At 40.0% G+C, this 27,787-nt stretch overlaps 1 long non-coding RNA gene across 5 annotated transcripts; it reads right to left on the reverse strand.

The window, feature by feature from the left end:
• Positions 1–309: 309 nt before the first annotated feature.
• LOC107306492 (uncharacterized) lies at positions 310–22,642 on the reverse strand. Of its 5 annotated transcripts, none has more exons than XR_014939097.1 (8): positions 22,214–22,642; positions 20,180–20,220; positions 6,039–7,594; positions 5,430–5,514; positions 5,015–5,304; positions 4,552–4,638; positions 3,301–3,395; positions 310–2,447 (listed from the first exon to the last, which is right to left on the reverse strand). It is a non-coding gene; the product is annotated as an uncharacterized LOC107306492 (long non-coding RNA). The 5 variants fall into 5 exon arrangements; XR_014939098.1 differs by having other exon boundaries at positions 20,180–20,273; XR_014939095.1 differs by lacking the exon at positions 20,180–20,220.
• Positions 22,643–27,787: the final 5,145 nt, after the last annotated feature.

Below are 27,787 nucleotides of genomic sequence, written 5' to 3' on the forward strand. Positions count from 1 at the left end.
AGCACTGCAGGACCAGCATGGTGAGCTTCAGCAGAGGGCCTACTGAGCAGCTGAGTCATGTTCTGGTGAACCAGAGCCTGGTTTTACCTCCCTTTCTCCCTCCCCTCCTATTTTTTTTTTTTAATTCTGAGTCACCCCAGTCAGCCTTGACATACTCCTCTGCTGCAGATAATGGCGAGCAGCTGTTTCTAGCAGTCATATCCATAGCACGCGCGTCCTGGCTTCTCGCAGCTTCTCCAGAGGGAAGGAGCCAGAAGAAGCAATGCCCTCTCAAAGACCCTGATAGCATCACATTCACTAAGCAAAGACTCATCTGCCAAAGTCTGCATTTATTTATTTTTTAGCAGGATGCAGTAACTGCAGTTGCAACAGTGTACTACACTCACTTTGACGTTATTAAAGCCATGCCAGGCACAAATTATTTAACCCATCCTCAGAGCCATCCAATAAACAGATGAGTTATCTTCAGACTGCAGGTGGGGAGCACGTGACACATCACAAACTCAAACCATGGCTGAGCCCAGCGGTCAGAAGTGCTCCATTTTCATAACTTCCAGGGCTCTGTCAGTGCTGTAGACATGGCCAGGCTACCTGCTGAAGGAGGAACTGGCACGGGGGGCTGAGGCTGGACTGTGCTGTAGACTTAGCGTCACAGAATCAGAAAATACCCCAAATTTGAATGGGGAAGGGACCCACAAGGATTACTGAGTCCAAACCCTGGCTCCACACAGCACCACTCAAAATCCAAACCCCACATCTCAGAGCAGTGTCTAAGCATTCATTGATCTCTGGCACTCACGGCCGTGCCTACAGCCCTGTACAGCCCATTCCATGCCCACCACCCTGTGGTGCAGACCCTTTCCCTGACCCCCACCCGCCCCTCCCTGGCTCAGCTCCATGCTGTTCCCTCGGGCCCTGTTGCTGTCACACAGAGCAGAACTCAGTGCTGCCCTCCACTCCCTGCGAGGGGCTGCAACTGCCATGAAGGCTCCACTCAGCTCCCGCTGAGCACACCCAGAGACTTGTTTGAACACCCACAGCACAAGGCATCAAAGCTGGAAGGCAGGTGTGCTTTGTGATTCTCTTCTCCTTTCCCAGTAAAAGGAAAAAAAAAAAAAGAAAAAAAAAGAAAAATGTACAAATTTTATTTTCTGTTATTATGTCATCATGAGAAGGTCAGTTTTGTTCTATGGTTAAAATCATAACCCTTCTGCCTTTGGAAGCAAAAGATAACAGGAGAATCTTTACTTAAAAAACAAATACATGGCTAGAGTATTGTGGAGGGAGACTTGAAAACACAACCAGATTGCATTCTGACGTCAAAAACTTGATATTCACTACCCATACATAGCAAGTTCAAACTTCCTCTTTTTAAGAAAAATCCACTTTTGTAATTTCTTTGGAATGTCTGGAGTTGGCAATACTTTACCCTGTAACAGACAGGAACCATGAAGTGCTAATAGATGAGAGTATGAATTTCTGCACAATTAGCAAAAAGAACATGCTGCTTACAGGAAATAGTTGATGACAGATAATGGGAAGAACAGAGAGAAAGAGATGGAGAAGGAAATGAGAATGTTACAGAAGCTACACCTCCCTTAGCTTATTTTTTACACTTCACTTTATCACCATTTGTCTTTGACTTCATTACCCAGTTTTAACTGGGTAAAAGATAGGCAAAAAAGTCAGACAAAAAGAAATCAGTTTCTCCTTCTTGTTGATTTTTTCACTGCTAGCAGTGATAAGTATTTCATATTTTCATCCTTCTTGCCTTCCATCACAAGCAGCTGCCTAAGGCAGCTTCCTCTCTCAGCTGCCCTTAAAGCTGACCTCTTGCACTCTGAGATGCACAACATCAGGGTGAGGCCACACATTACAGATATGTTCATATGCTGAGAAGGGAGATGTCTGGCAGCTTCATCTGTAGTCCTTGGCAGTATTAAATGAGTTTTAATTAACATAGGAAAATCCATCAGTCTTCATTCTGAATTGGCTTGATCATCCACAAATGCTCTGCAGTGAGGGAATTCTGAAACAGCTGGGAAGAACAGCACTGTAGATGCCCAGAGCTAGGTCGTCCCCTCAGCTGTCTCTTTCAAACAAGGACAGGGTTATTCATTGCATTTGCTTAGGCAGCAGACATTTCCTTTTCAAGGTCAGTATTGGTCCCAAAGCCCATCATAGGATCACAGAATCTTTATGTCTCCAACATACTTCTACCCAGCCCCCAGCCCAAGAGGATTGTGGTTTTATGTCAATTCAGGACACACAATAATGAGAAGAGGACCCAGAGTTTTCCTCCGTCATGAGTTCAGCACCAAGGCTGTGCTACTCCCATGTTGTTTCACTGTTAGGTGCCATTACTTTTCTCAGCTGATGAACACAACCATGTTGTACACTGACTACTAAACACTTTTTCATATGTTGACAATCCTGTAACTCTGCTTCTGTAGAGAGAAACAGGGAAAACAATCAGCTTGGCACTTATTAAACTCCCTATTCACGAAAATATTCCCTTGGGTACCTACAATAAATATCTTTCCTTTAATCCTTCTGTTTGTCTTTCCTAGTGTCATAAATAACACTGCAAGCAATAAAACTCCTTATCTGTTAGGTAAATAAAGCTTAGCCCTGTTTATAAACTCCACAGTAGGATTTGCCTTCTAGAAGGAAACCTGAATGCAAAAGCAGACTTTGTCTTTCTTCAGAATGCCCCTGGGAGTCGATGTCAACCCCCCCCCCCCTGTCCAAAGCAGCCAACAAAAGCCGGGAAGCTTGCTGTCAGCAGCTGGAGCGGGGCTCCTGGTACTGAGCGTCCTAGCTTTTGCTGCTCTCCTTCCACATCTCCATCTCCCTCCAAGCCACGCAGATGGGAAAATGTATTTGCAGCAAGCATTTAATGCACAACAGCTGAACACAGAGAACCTGCTGATTGTGTCGTCTCTCTTCAGGAAAAGCCCTGAAGGAGTTTCTGTATCCCTGTAAGGATACAGAATAAAACAAGGTAGAGCAAAATCTAAGTCACAGTCTCAGGGCTGGGCTGGCATCTTAAGCGAGTGAGCCTTTAGTACCCAATACATCAATCATTACCGTTCTCTGAATTGCAAGCTATGCCATTAATTACCTCAATACACAAAAAGGAAAGTAATTCAGCCACAATATTCAGCCACTTCTGCCCTACTCAGTGAATGGGGAAAATGGTAAAAACAACACAGGGAAAAACGTAAGAGAAAGTTTTCTACCACTTGGGAAAAAAAATATATATATATATATATAGTATAGCAACATGTAGTTTATTACCTTGCAAAAAGCTTCAGATACTAAATTTACTTAGATGACCATAACTCTCTTTCCCCTCCTGGGACTGTCCATTTGCTCCATGGATTAGTTTAAAACTGTATAGGAAACACAAAGGCACACTTAAAAAAGATTAATTTTACAAACTGCAAACAGAAATTACATGAGTTCAGGAAATAAGTAAATAAATAAATAGTGAATAGCTAGGAAATAGCTCCCTTGAGAGCTAATCCTCCAACGAGAGGAAAAGGTGAAAAAAAAAAAGTGTATCCAAAATGTTCACATTAGTAGCAGGTAGTAATTGCATAGACCCATATATGCTGAGTAATTCCTCCACATTAATTTCTGAAGATAATGAACCATACTTAGGGGACCTTAAGAACTGAGAACAATATGTATAAATCAACCCACAAAAACATTTGAATGGAAATGGAGAAAATCGAAAATAAATCAGAAAGGCTGATTTTTAATATTATTTTAATATTATTTTAATATCTTAACAATACATCTAACAAAAATGCACCTCATTAAATTGAGCACATCTTTTTGTTAGGAAAACTGAACAAGAACCATTACACATCCTCAGTATAAGCTGTCTTGTCTGAATGGTGATTCCTATTAGTATAGGAATGAAATAATTCTTCCTTTGTTAGACATTTCTGTCATTACTTTCCCAATACCTTATTGCATTAAGAAATGTGAAAAAAGTAAATGAGGGGGGAATTACCTCATGAAATTCCAACATTTCAAAAATATTCCAAATATAATTTCAAAATCTTGTATCTTAGGCATGGCACAGGAAATATCATAAACAGGTATAGCCAGTTTTCGGTTGACTAATGTACCAGGGCTGGATACAGTAGGAAAAGGCACTGAGGGAAATCCCTACAACAGTTTGCTTATTGTCTACAGGGATGTGTATACATCTGCAAATTTTTAGAAGTCAGTTCATTTTAGTTAAAACAAACTTTAACATAAAACTTTCGGCAGTAACTGACATAAATGCTGAGCCGTAGTACAGCAAAGCACCCTAATTCTACCTAAAGCACTACCAATGCAGACTGAAGTCATAACACAGCTTAGAAAGTCTCAGGAAGAGGAAATTTTGACCAAGATATAAGGACAGCACTAAAAATAGCCATAGTTTTTTGTTTTTTGTTTTCTTTTTTTCTGACAAGCTGTCTTTTCCATCCTCAGCATCAGCTATGCTTCAGTCATTACTCAGAAGGGAGAGAGCATCCAGTGAATCATCACCCTGTATCCTGTAGTAATTCTATTTTGTTGGTGGTCTTCTGTAGCAGAAATGATGAGTCCCCGCCTCTGCATGTCAGAAAGATCCAGCTAGGAGCAAACACAATTTGGTGAGCAAGTAAAGTGTAAACCATACATTATACCACTTACAGTCCTCAGTCTTGACTGCATATAAATTTGTGCCTTCAAAAAACATATGTAAGCAATCATGCTGTAATTAATTAGATGATATCCATAGAATCATTAAATGGCTTAGCTTGGAAAGAACCTTGAAGCCTATCCAATCCCAGCCCCCTGCTATGATCAGGGTAACCACCCACAAGTCAGGCTACTCAGGGCCCATCCAACCTGGCCCCAAATGCCTTCAGGTATGGAACATCCAGAGTATCTCTGAGCAGCCTGTTCCAGGGCTTCACTACCATCTGAGTTAAAAAAAAAAAAAAAAAAAAAAAAAGCTTACACTTACATTCCAACTTTAGTCTTCCCTCTTTTAGTTTGCAGATATTCTTCCTTGTCCTATCCCCACCTATGTAAGAAGCTGATCCCACTTGTGTTCCCCTTGAGTACTAGAAGGCAACAAAGAGGTCTCCCCAGAGCTTTCTCTTCTCCAAGCTAAACGAGCCCAGTTCTCTCAAGCTTTCTTCATAGGAGAGGTGCTCCAGCCCTCTGATCAACTTTGTGGCTCCCTTCTGGTCCTGCTCCAGTGGTTCCATATATTTCTTGCATTGGGGTCCCCAGACTTGAATGCAGTGGGGCCTAATAAGGACAGAATAGAGGGAGACAATTACTTCCCTCAACCTGATTATGTAATATATTTGTTAAATCTTTAGAAAATAGGATAAGAGCACTCTTTAGAAACAATGAAACGTGTTGGTTTTTACCAGCTGGCTAAATGAGTCACTCGTGTGGAAGATATCTAACAGTGTTTTGGTTATTCGGATCACTTTCCACTTGCAATGCGCAGTCCTATAACACAGATAAATGTTTTTGTATGAAATTGGTATTTATGAGAAAAATGCTGGAACTCTAGTCAAATGGTAATAGTTGCAAATCTATAGGAAATATTAACATAGCATTTTATAACATCTGTTTTGAATGCATCCTTTCTTTTCATTAAAAGAAAATAATTTCTAAAGGCTAGGTTACAAATAACATGACTATGAGATGGTAAAATTACAATACATGAATAGAAGATCTAAGCTATGCAGGGATGCTTTATTTTGGTTAGTAACTTAAGACTGGAAGTCATGTATAGAAGGACAGTTTTCCCTATTCTGCTTTTCCTATTCCAAACTAAATTTCTTCTAGTGAGAAAAGGGGGTAGAAAAAACAACATCTGAGAGCTTGTACTTCTGCATAAAATGATAGTAAGCAGCTAAGTCAGTCAAATGATTGTCCTGCTCCGTTTTTACTTGTCTTCTTGTTTCATATAAAAGTGATGATGTTTTTGCAACATATAACCTCAGTTAGACAGCCTTTTCAAAACATACCACAGACTTGTAAGAGAAAGATCAGCTGGTTCCTGGGTTTAGGACTGTGCTGAAAATAATTCACAAACAATGTAAATTTTCTAAAGACAATAAAAGAAAAAAAACATTGGCAAAAGGATGCAACCCCTCCTGCCAAACATCACACAAAATCCATGAACAAAGATAAACTATATCTTTGCACTGCAGTGCTGGTTAAAAAGAAGTACATATTTTCACAGCCAGATTAAGTTATACTGTCTTTATTTTTATATGTTATTAGCATTAACATGGATACATAAGAGTTTATAGTAGACCTACTGGTATTCACCCTTTCAAATAGCATCATAGCATAAAATTGCAAACCAAGAAAATTAAGACACTTCCCATTAAAATAGATATGCATATATGCACACATATATGCATATGTATGTAGATAAACACACATATCCACATAAACAAAAGCTAGATAATTTTGCTTCATGTCATCCTCTATTTTATGTCCAAAGTATTGGCAAATGGGACTTACAAGTAGGGAAGAAAGTCATTTTTCATTGTAGGAGAAAGCTGTCAGCAAGACAGATTACTGTCAGTCATTCTACACAGAAAGAATTTAAAGATAAGAATCAATAGCAATATGACAGCAACCTCTGACAGCACAAAATCATCTGGAAGAATCAATGAAGCAAATTTTAAAATTCTACAGGAGGACCTCTAAATATTACGTTAGTGAACAGCAAAATGGGTGATGAGTTTTTATGCAAAACAATGTACATTTGGTACTCAAGAAAAAAAGAACTCAGTCTCACACAATAACTCATCTGTATCATCCATCCTGTGCTCCTGTATGGCCCTCCACCATAAGTGCCCAGACTACCTGAGCTTCTAAAGTTTTGAAAAATGGAAGCGTATGGAGGCTCCCAGTATCACGGGGTGGGTATAAAGGAAACATTTTACAGGACCCAAGAATACATATTCCTCCTTGCATAACATGTTTTATTTCCTATTTGTGAGCAATCATGACTTCTTTAAGCAACCTATGAATACTGGTTCAAACACTTCACATCCTTGACACTTAATGGTTAATAATTTTTCCCATTCTTAGACTCTTAAATGTCAGCTTTCTCACACTCATGATGATGTCTTCAGATGTTATGAAACCTCCTGAGGCTGAAAGGAAAGCCAATGATGCAACCTCCTGCTGCCAAATGAAATTTCACAATTTGTTCTTCAGTGTTTGCTTTGACTTCAAAAATACATACTACGTATTTCTACGTCCATCTTAAATGGAACTTAACGTTACTGAGAACCAAGTTACAAATCCTAAGAAAATATTCTCTGAAGGGATAGGGTGGGGGACTCTGTTGAGTCACTGCCAGCTGCTCTCCATTTTCTTTCATTCACTGTGTGTTTATCCTTGGCAGAGATGTTAATTTCAAGATCCAAACAAGCAACCCACCATTTCTGACCAGCAGAAGAGTAAAAGACCACTGAGTCTCAAGTCTCCTGACTCATTCCTCCCATGTCGTAGTGAGGATGACAATTGATGAAGAAACTATTGTCTTTCTCCAGCTCTCAGCCTGTGCACATATGCAAACAAAGACAGAATGTTAACCATCTAACAGCATGACATTTAACAGCATATAATACTGCTTTAATCATACTTTCTTCCTGTTTTCTCTACAGATTTCTTCTACTTGTCATTTTTCTGTAACTCATTTGGAAGCTGAAATAGCTGGAAAGCACACTGAACCCATGACCAAGAATCAAATAATTTGTGCAACACTCACAGGTGAAGGAAAATTTCCTTTCCAGCCCAGATTCGTGCTTAAAGGACACAGAGTAGGTAATTTTTATGATAACAACCCTTCTCCCATGTGAGCTAATACCTACTGCTTTGGGGGTTGTGGCTAATAACCACAGGTCTTGGCCTATGGAATAAAAATATACTACAAGATAGAAATGAACTACAGCTGTGGATGCCTCTTCTTAAGTCAAAATTGTCTATCATAAAGTTTTGCCACAAAAATTCACTACAGCACTACCTTTCAGTGATTCTGCAAGGATTAGGCAGGTGTGGATATTTTTGGAGTTAATTAACACTTCCTGTTTGTGGAAAGCTCTGTTTTACAGATAGAGTTCCTAGAAGTTTGACACTTTTGCCAGCTATTTCATCTAAAGACTTGCTATCTGTATTAGTCTCAGGGACAGGCTTTCAAAAATACATTTTTTATTTTATTTTATTTTATTTTATTTTATTTTATTTTATTTTATTTTATTTTTTTCAGTGTGGAATGAAAATCCAGGCAGATTTGAACATAAGCAACCTGAACTATTTACATAACTACCAGTCCCACCAGAAATATGTAAGGGTGGTGCACAGGAACAGACTGCCCAGAGATGTGATGGAAGCCCCGTCCTCAAAGACTCTCAAGGTCAGGCTGGACCAGGTTCTGAGCAGTCTTCTGTAGCTGTAGGTGTCCCTGTTCACTACAGGAGAGTTGGACTAGGTGACATTAAATGGTCCTGACCAACTCAAAAAGATTCAATGATTCTGTGTTGGAAAGATTGCTTTTTTTTCTCAAGAATGTCTTAATTTCAGCTTGTGCCATTCATTAGTATGCAGTCTTATATCTACAAACTTAATCAGAAGATTAAAACCATACCAATGCTCAAATATAAATTGGCCTGACTCAGTTTGGAGAGAATCATTAATCCAGTATATACTCCAAAGCAGAAGCTCACCAGTACGCAGTTGCAAACAGTAATTGAACCACTGAACAACACAAATTGGAAGTCTCAGATCAAATTCTGTTATCTTAGTCAGTATTGTAGAGCTACGTGGTTACATTTTCCTATACCTCATGAAGCTCTTGACATTGACAGTTACTCCTGAAGCCTATAACAAGCCCTAAACAGTGCCAGTAGCAAAAGTACTATTAAATTCCACGGAAACAGAATTGGGTTGTGAAAACAAAGATAAGAAAGATGAAAAGGTAACAAAGATGAAAACAAAGTAAAGGGTAGTGAAACACTGGAACAGGTTGCCCAATGAGGTTGTGAATGTCCCCTTCCTAGAAGCATTCAAGTCCAGGCTGGATGGGGCTGTGAATAACCTGTCTACAGAGAGCTGTCCCTACCCACAGCAGGGAGATTGGAACTAGATCTTAAAGGTCCCTTCCAACCCAAACCATTCTATGATTCTGTGATATGAATGGTATATATTCGATTTTTGTATAGTTACTGATGTAACGCCCAAGCCAAGGGCCATAAAATTGAATTTTTACTCAAAGATGCATGCTGTTTTTGTTGCTTTCCCCCCCCTCCCCTCCAAATGGAAGTCCTGACTCTCACAAAAGTACCTTTGTTTTGCAATTTGGAGACTTCAAAGACAAGAAAACAATTGTGCAAAAGGAAAGAATTTGCACTTATCATTTAGCTTGTACACACTTAGTATCCAGTCTGTAAGGCAGTCCAGACATGAATTTGCAGTAAACATGCCTTTGGGTCCCCAGAAGCAAAGAAGTTACTCTGTGTTTCAGCTCTTTTAGTTGTTTAGAAATTTCTTGCTTATAAAAGTAGAATTGTTATGGTTGAAGTAGATTTCGCACCAGATACAGAACAAAAAAATCCCTCACCTGATAACAGATTCTGTGAAGTGTAAGGTCTGTTGACATGTGGATACTTATTAGAAGTTTCTGTGAAATAATCAAATATCATCTTATGAAAGGTTCTATACCTCAGCCCACCATTCTCCAGACTGAAAGTGACAGTTTTTCTTATTTTCAGCAGAATTATTTTCATACTTTCAAACTCCATACAAGTCTGTGCTCTTCGGCTTCTCGTTTCAGCTCCCACAATCCACCAGAGGACTTAGAATGAAATGTAATTCATATCTGAACTTACTCATTTCATGATAATTCCTTGTAGACCACCCAAAATCCAGATGGTAACAGCTTTCAATTATGGTTAACATAAAATAGATATGGAACAGATGTGGAAAGCTTAATGTAAATGTGAATAGTGGGTTGTCTGAAATTCAGTTTGATGTTTGCTGTATGAGCTATCTTTTAGCAGCAAATTTTTCCTGTTACACCCTCAATACTATTGTGAATTCCTGGTCAAGGAATATGTAGAAATAATCTATATATTACACTGAATATGCCACTTATTTCTCACTGGTGCTGTTTAGCTAAACCAGCACTTCACTTACAGGGCTTTTTGAGCTTCTTCTTCTGGCTTGATCAGGGCTCCTCATGTTGTTTCTGAGATTTACATGCCACTTGCTTGTCAGCAGCAGATTATAATGTTTCTCCATCCCACAGTTCTACCAGTTACTGTTTCAGTCTTTGTATTTACTACATGGTGCAAAGGAAATCTCCTGGGCTATAAGGTTAAACTTTTCTCTTGTTGTGTTTCTGTTTTCAGCAGTAGCGCACAATGTTTCTCTGGTTCCAGAGAGGAGCCTAAATGTTTTTCTGATTTATAACATGGAGGTTACACATACCATTACAGTAAGGTTTTATCTACAGCTTCATCATAACCATATGTCAGAAAGCAATATTAAGTTCTTTGGGTTTCCAATCTAAGTTTCTCTGCTAAATGTTTTCCCAAAATAATTACAGTAATTATATTTTCTAGCTAAAGTAATTGCAGTGTTGTAAAGTGCTGTACAAATATCCACAGAAGTTTGCTAGCCAATCCATCTTCTTCGTTTAACTTTCACTTCAACATTTTGCATTTTCCTAGATGGAGGCATGAACTAATCACCCAGGCAGAAGGTTAGTACACACACTAAAACTTGGTAGCGTGAATATTACTGGATATAGGTACAGCAGAATAGTGGGAAGCAGTGGTTGTTGATGATCAAACCTCACTGTCGAATAATGATTTGAAGCATTCACTATTATGACTGTTGCATGTTAAGGTGCTGTTTCACACTTAGAACATCTCAGAAACTATGAACCTAGTTTTGTGCTTGACTTGGTGCTTCCCTTTGATGGTCTTGCTGAAGCTTGCTCCATTAGGCCCTGCCACTATCTCACTAAAATGGAGGAAGAGGAAGGATGCCATCACCTTGCACCAGCAGGAAGTCACATTCCCATCTCCTTTTGCCTGCACGCAACCTATTGATGGCAAGGGTAAAAGCAGTGGCATTGGCAGAGCAGTGACTGAAATGTGATTGTATGGTGGTAGTATGTTGTAGAGAAAGAGGGAACACCTGGCTGAAGAATCCAAGGAATTCAAATGACCTACATGAGGTCCTGGCTCTCCATCAAGGCTAAATCTCATTAAGAAACCAGAGAAAGGTAAGGTCAGGGAGGTAAGGAGACAAACATTTCTCCCTCCGCATAGTTAATAGTTTATTTACCAACCCCTTGTCCAAAAAGTCTTAGTTTCACGTTGTGATGTTTCAATATCTTTGTAATGTCAACAGCATGAAAGATTTAAGATAGGATCATTAATGACAAAAAGCATTAATGACAAATGCTCTCAAGCCCTCAGAACAGTGGAGGAGCGTTTCTGCAGACTCCGCTCCAGCCTGAGATCTGAAGAAGGGTATGTGAAAGCTACCTTTACAGCCTCCAACAGGCAACTGCTGAGCCACGCTTGGGCCTCAGCATATTATCTGCATCAGCTGACCCACACCCAAGCCTCATTGTGACTGCAAGCATGAAATGTCCATTAAAGTGTGTTCATAGAGGGCAATTGGACTGCAGCTGCAATGAGAACTAAGGGCAGAATATTTTTGAACAGGAGATATTGCCAGCTTTTTAAGTATTAAAATATTTTAAAATCTGGGTTACCTACTTGACCAAACACCCACAATACATTCTCTATTAAAACAGCTGAAGTATAGCATTTCTACAGGGCTGGCAAAAATAAGACAGAGGGAGTAGCAGTGTTCTGAATTTAACATGTAAATTATTGCATTGGTGAAGTCCTAACTCTCCTATAAATCTGGTCCATCTGAGTTTCCAATGAAGTAAACAGGATCTGAAGATGTTTGTTGCCTCACCAGAAAGACGGAGAAATTTATGAGTCTGTGCTCTTAAGCAGATTGTTTTTGCCTGCTGAATCTTTTTAAAGCACAATTTAATTACACAAACACATTAAGAATGGGTAATAAGGCCACAGTAGATAACATGTACTGTAAACATTAAAGAGAATCAGGTCAGAAATAAAGTCCTATTACATTATTTAAGTCCTACTACAAGGACACCCTGTTATCTGAAGTCTAAAGTCTGTCATGTTTTCTGAAAGAGCCTCTTTTCTCACAGTCTCTCTTTAAGAGCTTCTGGAAGCAGCTGCCTGCCCCCTGTTCCTATGCTACATCGACTGGCTTGCAGAGTTCACAGTCAGTTTGGAGAGCACAAAGTGATTGCTATGTTTATGAAATCCTATTCCTGTTAGTCAAGGAAATGAGCTTGACTCACCAACTTGTTTATGAGTTTTGCTTTATGCAAGCTACTGCTGACCTCAAACTGCTGATCCACCAGCACCACTCAAAACATCTGCTCAGAGGTGATTTACACAAGTTTCTGTTTCTGCAAAACATTCCTCTTTCTTTAGATGTAGTGTTTTTTGCACCCTTTCAGTACTGTAGTGAAAGTGGCTGGGCTGGCAGGCCTCATACAGTTCAGGAGCATAACCACAGCAGTGCAGCTCAGCATCTCCTTAACACTCTCAGCTCATTAGCCCCATGAGTGAGAGGATGATTTACCCTCCCAGAGAACTCCCCTCCCATGCTGGTCCCTGCCAGCAAGCATGCAGCAGCAATAATTCTGCCTTTTGATTCAAGAGTGACTCCATTGACATTGAATTTAAGCAATTTCTTAGGAAAGAAAAATATATATTAGTCTTTCATAGTCAGGTTTGAAGAACTAGAAGGTGAACCCTGAAGGACTCTAAAGGAATTGTGATTATAAGTATGAAATGGCCTGAGGTCTCAATGCCAGAACTATAATGAAGTATCTAACCAGAGAAAATACAAAAATAAAAAGCTGAATAACTTGCAGAAATCTTTTTTTTTTTTTTTTTTTTTTTCTCTATTTTCCATTTGATATGCAATGGAAAAGTTTATTAAGTCTGATCCCCCTCTGCTTGCCATAGGGACAGAACACATGATTGGGGCTCAGTTTGGGCACTGTTCTACCTCCCTTTATCTTAGCTTGTCTGAGCCTTGGAAGCTAAGGCTGAAAGCTAAGGCCATCAAACCCATACAAAATATATTTCACTGTGAGTCGGATTTTTTTGGGCTAACTGAAGGGAAGTCAGAGAAGAGAAACCACCCTCTATCTTCTGCACATGCAGCTCACTGATGAAGATGTGATTAAAAAAAAAAAAAAAGAAAACATGTCTGCATGTACAGCTAAATGACTTATATGCATGTGCAAGCTTATACAGCAATTTGAGTCTATTTTCAAATGCTTTCTTTGGGGGATTTTAGCTTCTTAGGTAGGCATAATGTTACCACAGACTTCTGGATAGTACAAAAAGAAAAGAGCAAGGAAAAAAAAATCAGCAATTGTCAGCTGTTTTGCTTTTCAGAGGTCTGAACTCTCATTTTCCCTTCTAGAGAATAAAAACGTTCGAGCTAATTATATCCTTTTTGTCTTCATAAAAGGAATGTTCTGTGGGTGCTGCAGAAGGATGTTTAAATAAATTTTCTTTTCACCCCCTACAGCGGGTTTATCTTGTTTTCAGTTTTCTCTCTGCCTTAGCATTGCAGGGACAGCAGGACAGCCGGATGGCAGGACAGCCTGTCCTTCTCTACTCTGGTCAACCCACTGCTCCCCCCTGCATTGGCACCAGTGCCCAGCTGACCTTACAGTAAGTCAACTCAGGGACTGAAACTGGCAGAAAACCAAGTGTGTAAAAATAGTTTTCTGCTGGAAGGCTGTGAGGAGCGTCAGTGCCATGGTAGGGAAGGTAGGGGTGATATTCAGTAGGTCAGGCTGAGTAGTGGTACCTTATGCCAACTCATGCTGGATGTAATTCTGTTGTGCAACACCCATTTTCTGAGGCTTGCAAGTTCTGACCATGCTAGAAGCGCCTGGAGAGCTGCTCCTGACACCACTGCAAACAGCAGTAAATATAGCACCAAGCCAGCCTGCGCAGGGCTCTTATTGAGGTGCTCCGTCACCAGGCTGCCATCTACAGAATGTGCTCTGGACTGCTGACAAGTTCCTGAAGGACAGTGCAGAAACCAGGTCACTGTGTGCCAGGCTCGCCTGCTTCCAGCTGCTGGATCAAAAGCAGAGCTGGAGGACAGGAACCCAGCATATCTGCTGATCCGAACCAGCTGTACCCATTGGTGTTGTGGCTGCACAGACACAACAGCTGTGAAAAACAGGCTTGTGTGGCTCCTTATTGGGACAGCTTCTTTTAAGTGCCTCCCATGTTTGGAACATGAGAAAGCTTTTCTATAAGAAACTAGAAAAGAGAAATGAAACAACACAAGAGCTCCTTTAGGCATGGTCTGTGTTCTCAATTCTACATCAATCCAGTCAGGCCATATAGCCCTTTTTCTTCTTGGCTGGGTCTCTCAGCTCTCTGCTATCCCTCCACCTCCCCTTAGCCATCATCAGTCCTCAGCCTTCTCCAAAGCCTTCAGGATCACATGTACTGTCCTCTCTCTGTCCCTCAGAGCCTCTCCTTCCAACCTTATCATCAGATCACACATCAGCAGATATGCTTCCCTATGCTCAGGCCTGAGGTTGCACCTGCAGTATCTGTAAGGCCACCATGCCCAGCTAGGTGGTGAGGCCTTCCTTCCAGGGAGCCATGACAGAGCCTGGGAGAGCCAAACCCAGGGGATGATCAGATCTTGAAAGGAAGTTGCATTCCTGGTTGGAGATAAGGGAAAGTCTGGACTCCAAATAAAAAGCAATGAAGAAAAAGGAGATGGGAGTTGCTGACTTTGAACATCAAAGAATGTTAGTTTTCTTGCGGAGGCAGATTAGCACTCATCTGCAGAGAAAAGTCACTGGAGAAAAACAGTTTTAATGAAGAAAGTTATTAACAGACTGTATCTGTGATGCTTTCCAAATACACTGAGAGATTCTGAGACAAGAAGTATGGTGGTCATTTTCAATTTTTAGCATCTTTAACTTTTAGTATCCAATTCTTAACATTTTCTGATCGGTCTCATTTTTGAAAGGCTGCAGAGAAACTGAGTACTTTGACTTTTCACTTTCCTTTTTCACTATCAGCCTAAAACAGCTGACATTTTTTTTTAGCTCGGGGAAAAAAACAAAGCAAAACAAAAAGGCTGGCACTTAATTCAAAGCAAAACATGGCCTGTCATTTCCCCCAAACCCTTGCCTCCACCAGCTCCCTCTGCCAAAAATACATAAAATAATAATAATAATAATAATAATAATTTGAAAGGAGTTGTTGTTTTATATTAAATCACTTTTAAGGACCTTAGGTATTGATTGATGCTTGCTTTCTGAAAACCTTTCAGTCTGGGCAGAAAAAAATGAAGGAATTTAAAACTCCGTGAACTACCTGTTACTTTTAGAAATGCTTTTCTTTGACAAAATACACGCATGCACACAAAACAAAAACAAAAAGAAAAAACAAAAGAGAAATCCAGACTGGTTACATAAAACCGATAATGAAAGTCAGCACTGCATTCGTTTTGCATGTACATATACTTCCACATGTCTCACAGTCAAAAATAACAACAGGCATTTCTGACGCAGCACAAACTCTGCATGCTGAAGGCAATCAGATAAAGTGAAATACATCCCTCGGGTGATGCCAGACGTAAGGAGAATTACAGATACGCTGATTAGAGAAGCTCAGGGTCTGGCCTTGCACACGGAAGATTTGATACACTCCATTTAACCAGTTTTGCTTAAGTTTTGTTTTGTTTTGTTTTGGTTTTTGTTTTTGTTTTTTGCAACATACGAAGCTGAAGCTCATAGTCTCTCTCACTCTCCCAGCAGAGAGCATGGAACAGTAGTTTGCTGAGCAGGAATTTGTATAAGCATGTTCACTTACTCAGAAGTTAGTTCTGCTTAACAACGAGTCCAGGTCTCTGAATGTGCTAATTCAGACCGTGACAACAAACTGCAACTGGTTTTACAGCAGGGCAGAGTAACACGCAAAAATAGTGTTATTCACAAAACAAGGAGCTTCACTGGATTAAGCAGAGGGTTTGTGACATTCAGCTAATATTGCAAACAACCTTTCCTTTTTTCTTTTTTCTTTTTTCTTTTTTTTTCTTTTTCTTTCTTTCTTTTTTTTTTTTTTTTTTTTTTTTTTTTAATCCTTCAAGATTTTAACTTTTAATGGCAAACCATAATCAGGAGTTCTGTGCATAACCTGGAGCCTTGTGTGTCGTAGGGACAAAGGAAGGAGGGACTGTTGTTTTCTTCAGTCCAAGTGAATGCATACAACAGAAAAGCTTCCAACAGGCTTTTCAATCATACAAAAAGAATACACTTTTGCTTTGAGGCCCTAAGCATATGTTACATGTGAAACTCCTGCTTCCAAATTGAACTAAATTCCTCCAGAAGTTCATTAAAAGTAGGGGAGGGGGGGAAAACACCACAAAGAAGCCGGCAGGAGTCTGACGTCTTAATTCAGCGTGGGGAGGGGGTGGGTAGAGATTTCCGGTTGATTTGGATATTTTTGTTTGTTTTAGTTGCTAGTTTACTTTTTTTGTGGGGGGCAGGGAGGGACGGAATGGGGGGTTGGTTGTTTTGTGGGTTATTTTGTTGCTACTGGTTTCTTTCTTTCCGGTTTTTTTTCACCTCCCTTCCGATGGCTACTTTGTTTTGTTCCCCCCCCCTCTCCCTTCTCCCTCTTTCAGCGTAGGAAAGGGGGTGCTGGACACCGTCCTCGGGCTGTCCCCCCGTGCCGCGACGTGCGGATCCGGGCGCGCTCTGCGGCGGGGCGGCGGTGACTCAGCGCTGAGTCAGGGGACTCCCGGCGCGGCTTCCCCCGGCGCTTCCCAGCGCTGCCATTTCGTGCGCTGATTCTGCGTTAAAGCGGCTGAGTGAGCGCGTTATGAGCCGCGGTAAGGGTCAGGCTACCTCGGCAGGTAGCTGTTCCGCAGCAAAAATGCTTATCTATATACACATATCGTAGATATCTCTATCACGCCGACTTCTTAGCCTTGCCACCCCCCGAGCTGCAGAGTCATAAGGTTATCTTTGCTATACACCACAAAATTAGGGTTGGGGCTAGTTCTCCTTAGCTGTGACGCAAATCGAGCTAGTGCTTGGTACAGGCTGCTAGCACTAAGCGGCAAAATAAAACAACGAAGAACATTTTGGGTTGATAACCGAGTTGCTTTTATTCGCTTCAGAACGCTAAGTAGATAGTGTTTCTGGTGTTCTCATTTCTGAAATGCCGCTAGTGCTTCCCTGAACATGATAAGGGAACACTAATCATGCAAGTTACTTTTAGATTTTTAAATAACTTGCACAGAATTTAACAAGATGTTTGTCAGTAGCTCAGTTGCTTAATTTGAGAAGATACTGTCTGAAAATCCCAAAGCGCAAGTGCTAAATGCTTAGCTTCTATGGAAATGTTGATGCCTAAAGAATGTTGGCCTGAGCTGCTGAGGCAGATAAAGCTGCCCACAGTCCCTAGCTTTGTGCTTCCACTTTAACGATGTTAAAGACACTTGATTTCTTATTTGGCAGCTTTTCCATCTCTGAAAGAGTTAGCAATGGCAGTGTTTTCCAACATGCATTGAGAAGTGCTGTGCAAAACACTGACTGCCATTGTCTCCCCGGGATGACTGGAAGGACAGCTAATTCAAAGGTCATGTTGGTATATTATTAAAATATAATCACAGAGCTAGTTCACATACGTGCAGCAACATTCTTCAGGGGTCACTGTTTTGGTGCTGGAGAGGAGTCACTTGCCTTCCCTCTTCCATCTGCTTTTCTGGGAAGATTTGTGATTTTAGGGACTCCCACTGTGAAGGAAGGGACTGAAAACTTGAGCAAGCAAGGAGATACATTATTTCTCCTGGGAGTTGCCAGGGATATTAAGAAGAAGGTTGCAGCCAGAGCTCATTTTTCTACGGTCCTCCTTCCACAGGCAGTGAAATCCTTACAGTTTCACAGACCTCCAGACAGGAGGCTCAGCAGGTGGAGCTCACCTCCATGGGAGCAAATGGGAGAGTACACCTCCATACCAGTGCAGTGAGGGGTGTGCTCCACAAAGCTGAGCCATGAAGCTGCTGGGAGCTTTGTAGGTTCAGCAGACAGGATTGCACCATAGGTAAAGCCTAGGCACATGCACAGATTTTGGTAGTGTGTTAAGTGCCTTCTATTCTTCCTCTGTAAGAAAAAGAGGTCCTGTTCCTCTCTCCTTCCCTCATGACATCTAAATTCTGCTTTGGGATGTGTTGATGAGAACGCTTTCACAAACTACATCAACTCCTGACACATACCCACACTCACTCAAAAGAAATCCATCTGCAGCAAACTGCCTGGTTCAAGCTCCTAAAAACCAGATAGGACTAGTTAGACAGTGTTTACTTTCTGGGACTCTGCATCAACGACTGAGTCACTCGTTCTTCCTGTACTGCCTTTGTTTCAGATTAGGACATATGAAACTCATTGCCAGAAGTCATCACTACTGGGAAACTACTGGCTTTATTGTTGTTCTTTGGACTCACGTGAACTTTATTATAAAATAGCTAAATCAAAAAAAAAAAAAAAAAAAGGGAAAAAAAGGTACAAACAAGTCTCATGGAAGTATGAAAGTATGACAGAGACAGCAGTTGCACAAGGCTCCTGGTGTTGCCCCAGGGTGCTCTGACAATAGCTATCCTCTTGCTTTCCCCTCCTTACAGGGGAGTTGCAACAGTGCCTAGTAGTTGTTTAAAGACTGAGGGAGGATGGGAGGCAATCCTGTAGGACAGAAACAAACCACATTCCCCCACAGAAAGAGCTAAAATGGGTACAGACCTGGCTCTGCTAGCTTTCACCAGCCTGTCCTTCATCAAACCCATGAGTGGCAGACTGGAGAAACTGAGGCAGAATAAAGCAGCTTTCCTACCCCAGGTCTGTGGCAGTGCTCACAACTGTGCCCTTCTCACTTCCACCAGGACAAGCTTTAAGTATTTTGCACCACAGCACCTGAAATGCTCTTCTGAAGGCACTCATTCACTGTAAGCTGTGCTTTATTTCTATTGTGGAATAAATAAAGACATACATATATCATGTTGCACTGACTACATTCTTTCTTTTCAGATAAAGCTAAAAGGTTGGGTTAAAGTTCAGAATTTGTTATTGTTTCCCAGTCAAAACACATTTGGACTTAAAATCATTTTATCTAAAGGTCTTTCAAGAGTCAAATCGAAAATTTATTAAATAGTTTAGAAATCTGCATTTGTATTTCTGCTCCTTCACATAAGAAAGACAGCACTTTCATGTCATGAATCTACATAATTTGAAATTTAAATTTTGCTTTGCCAAATCCTCCACAACACTTCCATTACTGAGGAATTCCTTAGTAATGATCTTTTGGGACTAGTAGTGTAACCAATGATCTTGCAAGACAGTTGTCTTACAACATCTTTCTCCAAGTCGTCTTTCTCTATGGGATGCAGTATTGCCCCTTTGCACTTTCTTTCCCCAATATGTGTAGGAATGAAAAGCACTAAATTATGAAACCTCTAGCTCCCACAGCTGCAAGTATGTGGTTTGCCATGAAACTTCTGTCTCCCCAGAAATAGGCTTGCCAGGTCTGGCAGTTCCTATTTCTGAAGATCATAGAGTTTAGAATGACATTCCACACCCATGCTTTTCAAAATGGCAAAATATTAATCTCAGAAGGATTTATTATTATTACTATTATTATTATTATTATAGAAAAAGAAACAACTGGAAATGGGAAAGAAAAAGTTATGCAGCAATTCATCTATTCCCTCTTGCACCCTCATTTTGAAACTGGCAAGGCTTTGAAACAAGCATTACTTACTACTGCACTTTTCTGACAAATATGTTTCCCAGACAAACCATAGAGCAACTGCAAGGCTTTACTTCATGGAAATGCTTTACTTGCTAATATTCAGATCTAATGCTCCCACATATATGTCTATTATGTGTGTATAGACCATCTGATGAATCATATTTGTACATTTACTGACTATAGGAGGGATTCCAAAACACAGCACAAAATGAACTTACCACTAGTAACACCATCGTTTCTGGATTTATGTCCTGCAGAGCTGAAATGGCACATTGCAGTGTATTAATTCAAGTTTTCAGAGGGAGTGAAAGTCTGTTTTGGAGGAACAGAAAGGATAACCATCTGGTTTCCTACAATGAAGAGTTAAAAACTTCTCTAGCATTTGAAAACCCTCTCTAGCTTTTCCACAAAGGATAATAACATTTGTGATGTATTCTTTTGGCAAGATTTTGGTCTTTTTTTTTTTTTTTTTTTTTTTTGTAGTTGTTGGTTTTGGTGTTTTTTCTTGTTCTTGTTTTGTTTTGTTTTAACTATATTTACCTCTTTCTAAGTGAAGACAGATTTGTACTGGCCAACAAAGTGACAGAGGTGACTTTGGTTTACAAGGGAAAGTTTCATAATTGTTGTGTTCTTAACGTTTACTTTGAAGCCAGAGAAGTATTTTAATATTCAGTCTACACTGAACATAATAAGAGGGATCTCTTTTACTCTGGAAAAATGCTAAGAAATTCATTAAGGATATATCTGATTAAAACTGTCTCTCTCAACAAGTAAATAACTAAGTAAATAAATGGCAATTTATTTTATCTTGAGTTATTAACTTGCTAACTATGCCTCTATGGAATATGAAAGCCTTTGGATACTGATTTATTCTATTTTGGTCAGTTAATTTGGGAGAGAGGATAGGTGAATATCCTCTGTGTGTAATCCTATCCTCTGTGTAATTTTAGCTATCACTTTTACTAGTCGTCCTGAAGAAATTCTAAGAAATGTGAGCTTTGTCTTGCACACATTCCACAAATCCCAAGTACCAAACAAATACTAGCTGCTAAAGGAAGTATTAAGTCAAGCAATGTACTTTCCTGTATATCAAGTGGGTTATTTAAGCTTTCAAGAAACAAACTAACCATGTCACATTGATTGCTAAACCACTCCAGATTTCTGAAGCAGCCTTTATGACTCATTCTGTTCTGCTCAAATATTTTTGTGTTTGTGAAACAGAAAGAACAGAGCTTAGTAAGATTATAAATTGAGATATACTAAAGGACGCTATGGGAGTTAAAGGCCATGCTGGTAAGAAAACAAAACGTGTGTATAGCACATGCATGTTAGTTAATGCACATAAAGAACCTTAAAAATTTCACATTTTCTGGGCAGCATTTCCCTGCTAGACTCCTTGAACAACAAAGAGAGGAGCACTGAATACTGGATGGAGATTATTTTAAGTGTTAGACTACTCAGCCTTACAGAAGCCTAACTTTCAAACTGGAAAATAAAAGGCGAGAAAGGTTAAAGCAGTCTGGAAATACTGGAGTTGGTTGGAATCGAGTTCTAGATTTGGACCTGACCCTTGCTGGGGATGTATGGCTTGCTGAAATAGTGCTGCTTACCCTTAAAGTTTGAAATATCCCTCAAGCATTTATATATTCCTGCCTTGTAATACATTACACACAGAAAGGTAATAACACTAATGCATTCAGATGTTGTCAGTAAACGCAATCCAATACCCAGAACATCTATTAATTAATTTACTCTACATTACATAAGTCAATCACATGCATTACAGTGTTATAATTATTAGAGGACTGGACATTTAATAGCAGAAGTAGCAGTGTGAAATTACTTCAGACCTGCCCCCAAAGTCTATGTTGTTTAACTCCTCAAGCAAGAAAACCAGCAGGTAGGTTAAAATATAACCAGCAGAAAGACAAGAATTGTTATCACTGGGGCTCTGTGCCAATGGAAAAAAAAGCAGACCAAAGTAAATCTCATCAGTCTTGTGATGATGAAAATCTAATGCAGCAGCTGTTTGTCTGGGAACAGTCTCTCAACACATTTTGATTTCACAGCACTGGATTAATCTTTTCTAGAGAGCACACAAGACCAGCAGCTCTCCTTGCAGGCAGAGTGAATATTTCTTCCTTTTTGTAGTGAAGTGACCACTTAAGGGCCATCAGTCCTCAGAGATGGCCATCTTCCTTGAGATAGGCCTACACAAAAGACCACTTAAGGGCCATTGATCAGTATCTTACCTCCCTTTCGTAGCTCCCGGACTTGTCCATCTCCTAAACAAAGGGATTTCTCGAACCTTGGTTCCTGTGTGTCTCAGACAAAGGCAGTCCTGGAACCTTGGCCAGGACTTGCCTGAACTTGTCCATTTCAGCAAACTTTGAGACAGTAATGTAAAAAGCATGGCCTCTTACACTACGTAAGGTCCCCGAGTGCTTGGGTAAGAGTTGTAATGTCCCGTGCTTGGGTAAGAGTCGTATGCACCCCCTGAGATGGCTAACTTCCTTGAGATAAGCGCACAAAAAAGACCACTTCACGGTCATTCATCTGCAGCTTATCTCTCATTTCCCCTGGCCTTGTCCATCTGCTGTCTCAGACAAAGCATTTCTCAACCCTTTCCCAGGACTTGCTTGGACTTGCTCATCTGTGTCCTTCAGCAAGCTTTGAGTCAATGGTATAAAAGAATAATCTCTTACATTACCATGACTCAAAGGTTGCTTAAAAAATGGGACAGTGACGATCCATGATGGTGAGAAAAAGACAGCAAAAATAAGGATAAAAGAAGGAGGGAGGGGGAATCAAATGTTTCATACAACCATTACAGAATATTTCCTGATGTGTTGGGCTTGTCCTTAGTTTACAAAGTTCAGAGAGGATACAACATTTTATGTAAAACATAGAAGCAAACGTAAGAGTTGCAGCAGCACACACTACCAGCTTGCCACAGACACCACCCTGTGATTCTTCAGGAGTGGCGACACGAATACTACATAATGAATAGGAAGGAGAAGTGTTAATCATACATTTAACAACAAGCATGCACTTAACAATAACAAATAAATAGAAGTACAACATTACCACCCACAACAACACAAAACAGTACGATTGCAACCAAAATACAAAACGTAATCAAGAGGTATATTCAGCATTCCAGTGTGATCAAATTTTCAGTATTTCTGTCACAAAACACAGATTGTTAGAGTCCTTTCTGCATTCAATCCAAGTAATTCTGTAAAGTAAAACAAGACACTGACTTGCCCTTTTTATGGCTTTGTTAGTATGGTTCCACTGGATTGTGACTCACAAGGGTAATGGCAAGAGTGGTGGAGCCTTGGGACAGAAGGTATTAAATAGAAAATCTTGTTTCCCTTCCTTGTGAGCTTGCTAAAGTATCAACCTTTCATGGCCCAGCTCCCGCTCATTTGGTGGAGGGGGTGAAGGCATCAGCTTTCCTTGAGCTTCTTGAGCTTTTGTTCTGGCCACCAGTTAACTAATTTCTCTACCCTGACTGTGGGTAATCCATTCATCAAATCTCGTGGAACACCCTTTTGCCAGCCCAGTGTCCAGAGAGAATTAGGCTTATGATCAATATTTCGCCTAGTTGTTTTTACTGGCAATGAGACCCTCCCAGTTCCATTAAGCTTTGGGCTAGGTGGCCAGTGGGGAAGGCTGTCTGCTGCAAGCCTCACTCCTCTTGGCTCTGATTCACTGGGAAAGGAAACCACCGGCCCAGGACTTACTTGGACTTGTTCATCTGTGTCCTTCAGCAAGCTTTGAGGCAAAGGTATAAAAGAATAATCTCTTACAGGCACTTAGTTGAAAAATCTTCCACTCCTGAAATAGAGTTGATACCACAGATTAATGTATTAAAAACATTGTTATTGCTGCTTCTGTAAGAAAGCTTGAAAAAAAAATGGTGACACAGTTAGACATGAAAGCTTACATACACAATATATAAATGCATCCAGCTGGAGTAGTAGTTTCCATACAAGTCCAGAGATGGCTGCAAGTTTAGTATGGATGTATTTGCATCAGCTGCGTGGTGTTCTCAGTTAATGTCAAGCAAGCTGAAGTCATCGATAATGACAAAGGTAACCAATCTAGATTTCCTTGAGGAATAATTGATCTGTGCCATCACCCTGTCTGGGTGGCCTGTGGCAGATTCCCATAACAATATCAACTTTATTTACTTGTCCCGTAACCTGACTTTATCTCTTTTCCCTTCAAATTTAATTAAAGCTCTATTGGTCAGCCTTGCTAATTACTTGGACAAAGATCAGTTTCCCCCTTTGAGTCATGTACATTGTATCAGTTGCCAGTAGGTTGGTGTCATGTAGACGAACACATGATCAAAAAACTCCAACCAAACAAATAAAATCCCTGTTAGTGACACCATCCTTGGGGCCAGGGATTTTGAAGGGATTTTAGGTAAAATCTAAAAGTCAGTTGCACAAAGTCTTAAAAAACATTATGTAGCAATATGAATGTTCCAAAACATTGCATACTTTGTGATGTTAAAAGTGCCTCTTCAGTCATTTTCTTATGGAAAATGTTTTTATTCAACTTAGACAAGGCAGAAAGGCTGCAAATTAGAGTTGTAAGATGCAGCTTTACTAATGCTGAATGTTCTCTTGAATTCTTTAGTTTATTCTGCTTAAAGGTCTACTTGTGCAAGTTAGTTAATATTTTATTTTTCAAGCTTGCATGCACACAAAACTCTCTTCATCTGCATTCTCTCCTGCTGATTTCTTCTATCGGCCAAAATTTTTGCATTCAGTTCATCTCAAAGGATGATATTTGTTCTCAGTTGCAACCCTTAATTCTTTCACAAGCCAAATGCAGACTACTTTTCCTTCTATTAAATAGTTCAAACATCAAACTCCTATGGCTTGATATTGGCAGAGAAAAGGAACATTCTTGTAGTGTCAGTTTTACATCCACATTGTTTAGCTTCCCTGTGGTTGTTTCCAGTAGTATGTTCATTTTCACACATACACACTCTCTCTGTATGAACAAAAATCCAAGGAAATAGATATTAATCTGCCAAAGAAAGATTACCTTGAGAGAAGTACACACAAGCAAAAGCAACAAAATCTTGTTGCTTTCCAAGGAAGCTAGTACATGTCTGTTCATCTGCAGATAGAGCAAACACTCAGAATTTTTAGGGAAATGAATAAAACACAAAAAATAGCAAAGTTCATAATTTGAGGTTAAGAAAGTTTCTATTCCCATTTTTGTGCTCCAAAAGACAAAGAGATACAGTTCCAAAGTTTAATAACATTTTGCCCACCAAGATACTGAAATAAATAATGGAATCATTTACAAATGAATGACTGATCTAAAGTAAACAATTCCATTACAAATTAAGAGCTATTTGTTTCTCACTTACTGCTAAGACGAAGCATGCTATTTTTAAAAGGAACAACTGCTGCACAAAAAGGCTGTCCATGCCAATCTGGCAATGTGAATTAAACAGTTTTGTGTACTTAGACATTCACAACACAAAATTCATCCCTCTGTGCACACTTATTCAGCATGTCTGGTTGAGTTTTGACATCCAGCAACACAGCTCCACTTGGGGCCAGACTGAAAATCATTAAAATACATAAACTGCCTATTGTATGTGAGACCACAACATAAAAAAGGTTTGAAAGAACATAATCTTACCTACAACCTAGGCTTGTTTTACAAGTATCTGTCAGTTGCTACTGTCCTGAACTACATCCCAAGCTGTTTTCCTGCACCGAGGCTTGCAAATCTATTGAACCTTTGGTTAAAGTTTCCTGTATGAGTACTCAATGTCACAGACTAGAAGGTGTGAAAAACCTAATGTTGGCCTCTACTCTGAAGCAGGTTTAATTACACATATCCTTCCAGAACGTTTGCCTAACCTGTTCTCCACAGCTACGTCAGACCACCAGTGCTCCACAGCAGAGTACTTCCTTTTTCTTATGTAGAAACCTTAACTATTAAAGATCCCTTTTTACAAGTTTGGTTCATTGCTTTCTGATGTACTTGCCACCTGCGTAGAAGGACATACTTTTGCTTTTGCAACTTTTTCTATTGGAGGCGTGCTTCCTCTTGGCTAGGTAAACACATTAACAATTTTTATCTTTCCTCTGAAGAACTTCTATTCTAGATCCCTGACAAACTGATGTTTTTCTTGATCCTCTCCAAGTGATTTTTCCTTTATCCACGCTAACTAAGACACAGCTCTGCCATGGAAATCTTGCTGCACTTAAACACAAGGAGGAAAGACTATTTGACCTTAATTTCACAGGCAGTCTTCTAATCTGTACATCAGGAGATTGTTTACTCTCGTCCAAATTGTGCTGTTGACTTGCAAAACCTGTAGACTACAATCATCACTGAGTCAGGTATTTATTTATTTATTTATTTTCAGAAATGTTGCTTACTCAGTTGTTCTCCATTAAACGTTTGAAGAGGTGGTAGTTCCTACTGATACACAGTGCTGTGGATTTGCTCTTGTAGACTAGTATTCGCCAACTCATCAAGATCAGCTTTAATTCCAAGCTTGTCCACACATTCTCATTCTCTGTTATCTGCAGATTTAATGAATGTACTGTTATTTCATCATTCAGTACAAAGGATTGATGAGTATTGAACAGAGGTTACAGAATCATCAAATCATGTAATCAGTAAGGTTGGAAAGGACCTCTTGTTACCTCTCCACCTTACCACAACCTCCTTTCAGGGAGATGTAGAGAGCAGTAAGATCTCCCCTGAGCCTCCCTTCTCCAGACTGAACAATCCCAGCTCCCTCAGCTATTCCTCATAAAACTTGTGCTCCAAACGCCTCACCAGCTTTGCTGCCCTTCTCTGGACATGCTCCAGAGCCTCAGTGTCTTTCTTGTATTTACTAACATTAATTTAACACCTTCAGAGAGTCATTTCAAAGCTGTTGGAGAGATCTCTGAGGAGGGTGACAAACATGATCAGAGGGCTGGAGCACCTCACCTATGAAGAAACTCTGAGGGAGCTGGGCTTGTTCATCCTGGAGATGAGAAGGCTCTGAGGAGACCTCATTGCAACCTTCCAGTGCTTAAAGGTAGCGTATAAACAGAACATCAACTTTTTACACAGGCTGTGATAGGAGAAAACTGAAAGAGGGGAGATTTGGATGTTGAGAGGAAATTCTTTAATCAGAGTGTGATGAGACACTGGCACAGATTGTCAGAGAATTTGTGGATGTATGCTCCATCTCTGGAGGCATTCAGTGACAGGCTGGATGGGGTCCTGGGATCCAGGAGCAAGGTGTCACAGAAGGGCAGTTAGAACTTGATGATCTTCGAGATCCCTTCTAACACAAGCCACTCTACAATTCTGTGATTCTCTAATTAGTATTACATCAGCCCATCAGCACATACAGCTAACTGTGATTCCTTGCCAAAAATGTGTCAGGTGAAACAATGCAACAATTTATTATGAAAAGCAGAATGTGTAACATCTGCTGTATCTATCAGTTAAGAAAGCTTTCCTTATTTTTCACAGACAGAAATTAAATTGGTTAGATGTGGTTTGTTCTGGACAAATACACGTTGGCTGTTTCTCATCTCCCTGTTTTCTTCTTGATACCTACAGACTCCACTGTATTTGCCCAGCATTTCTGCAGAAAATTATATTAATCTGCAAGATGGCTCACCACCTATTTTCTGCCTCTCTAAACATTTAATAAGGTAGAGGGATTATTTTTTATTTTTTCCTCTTTTTTTTTTTTTTTTTTTTTTAATAGCCCTCCTTTGTTTCACTCATCCTGCATAGGTTTCCAAAGGTGGCTGGAAATGGCACAGATATAT

Source organism: Coturnix japonica, chromosome Z (genome assembly GCF_054131305.1).
Source record: "Coturnix japonica strain WE chromosome Z, WE-NBRP24, whole genome shotgun sequence".
Lineage (NCBI taxonomy): Eukaryota > Metazoa > Chordata > Aves > Galliformes > Phasianidae > Coturnix > Coturnix japonica.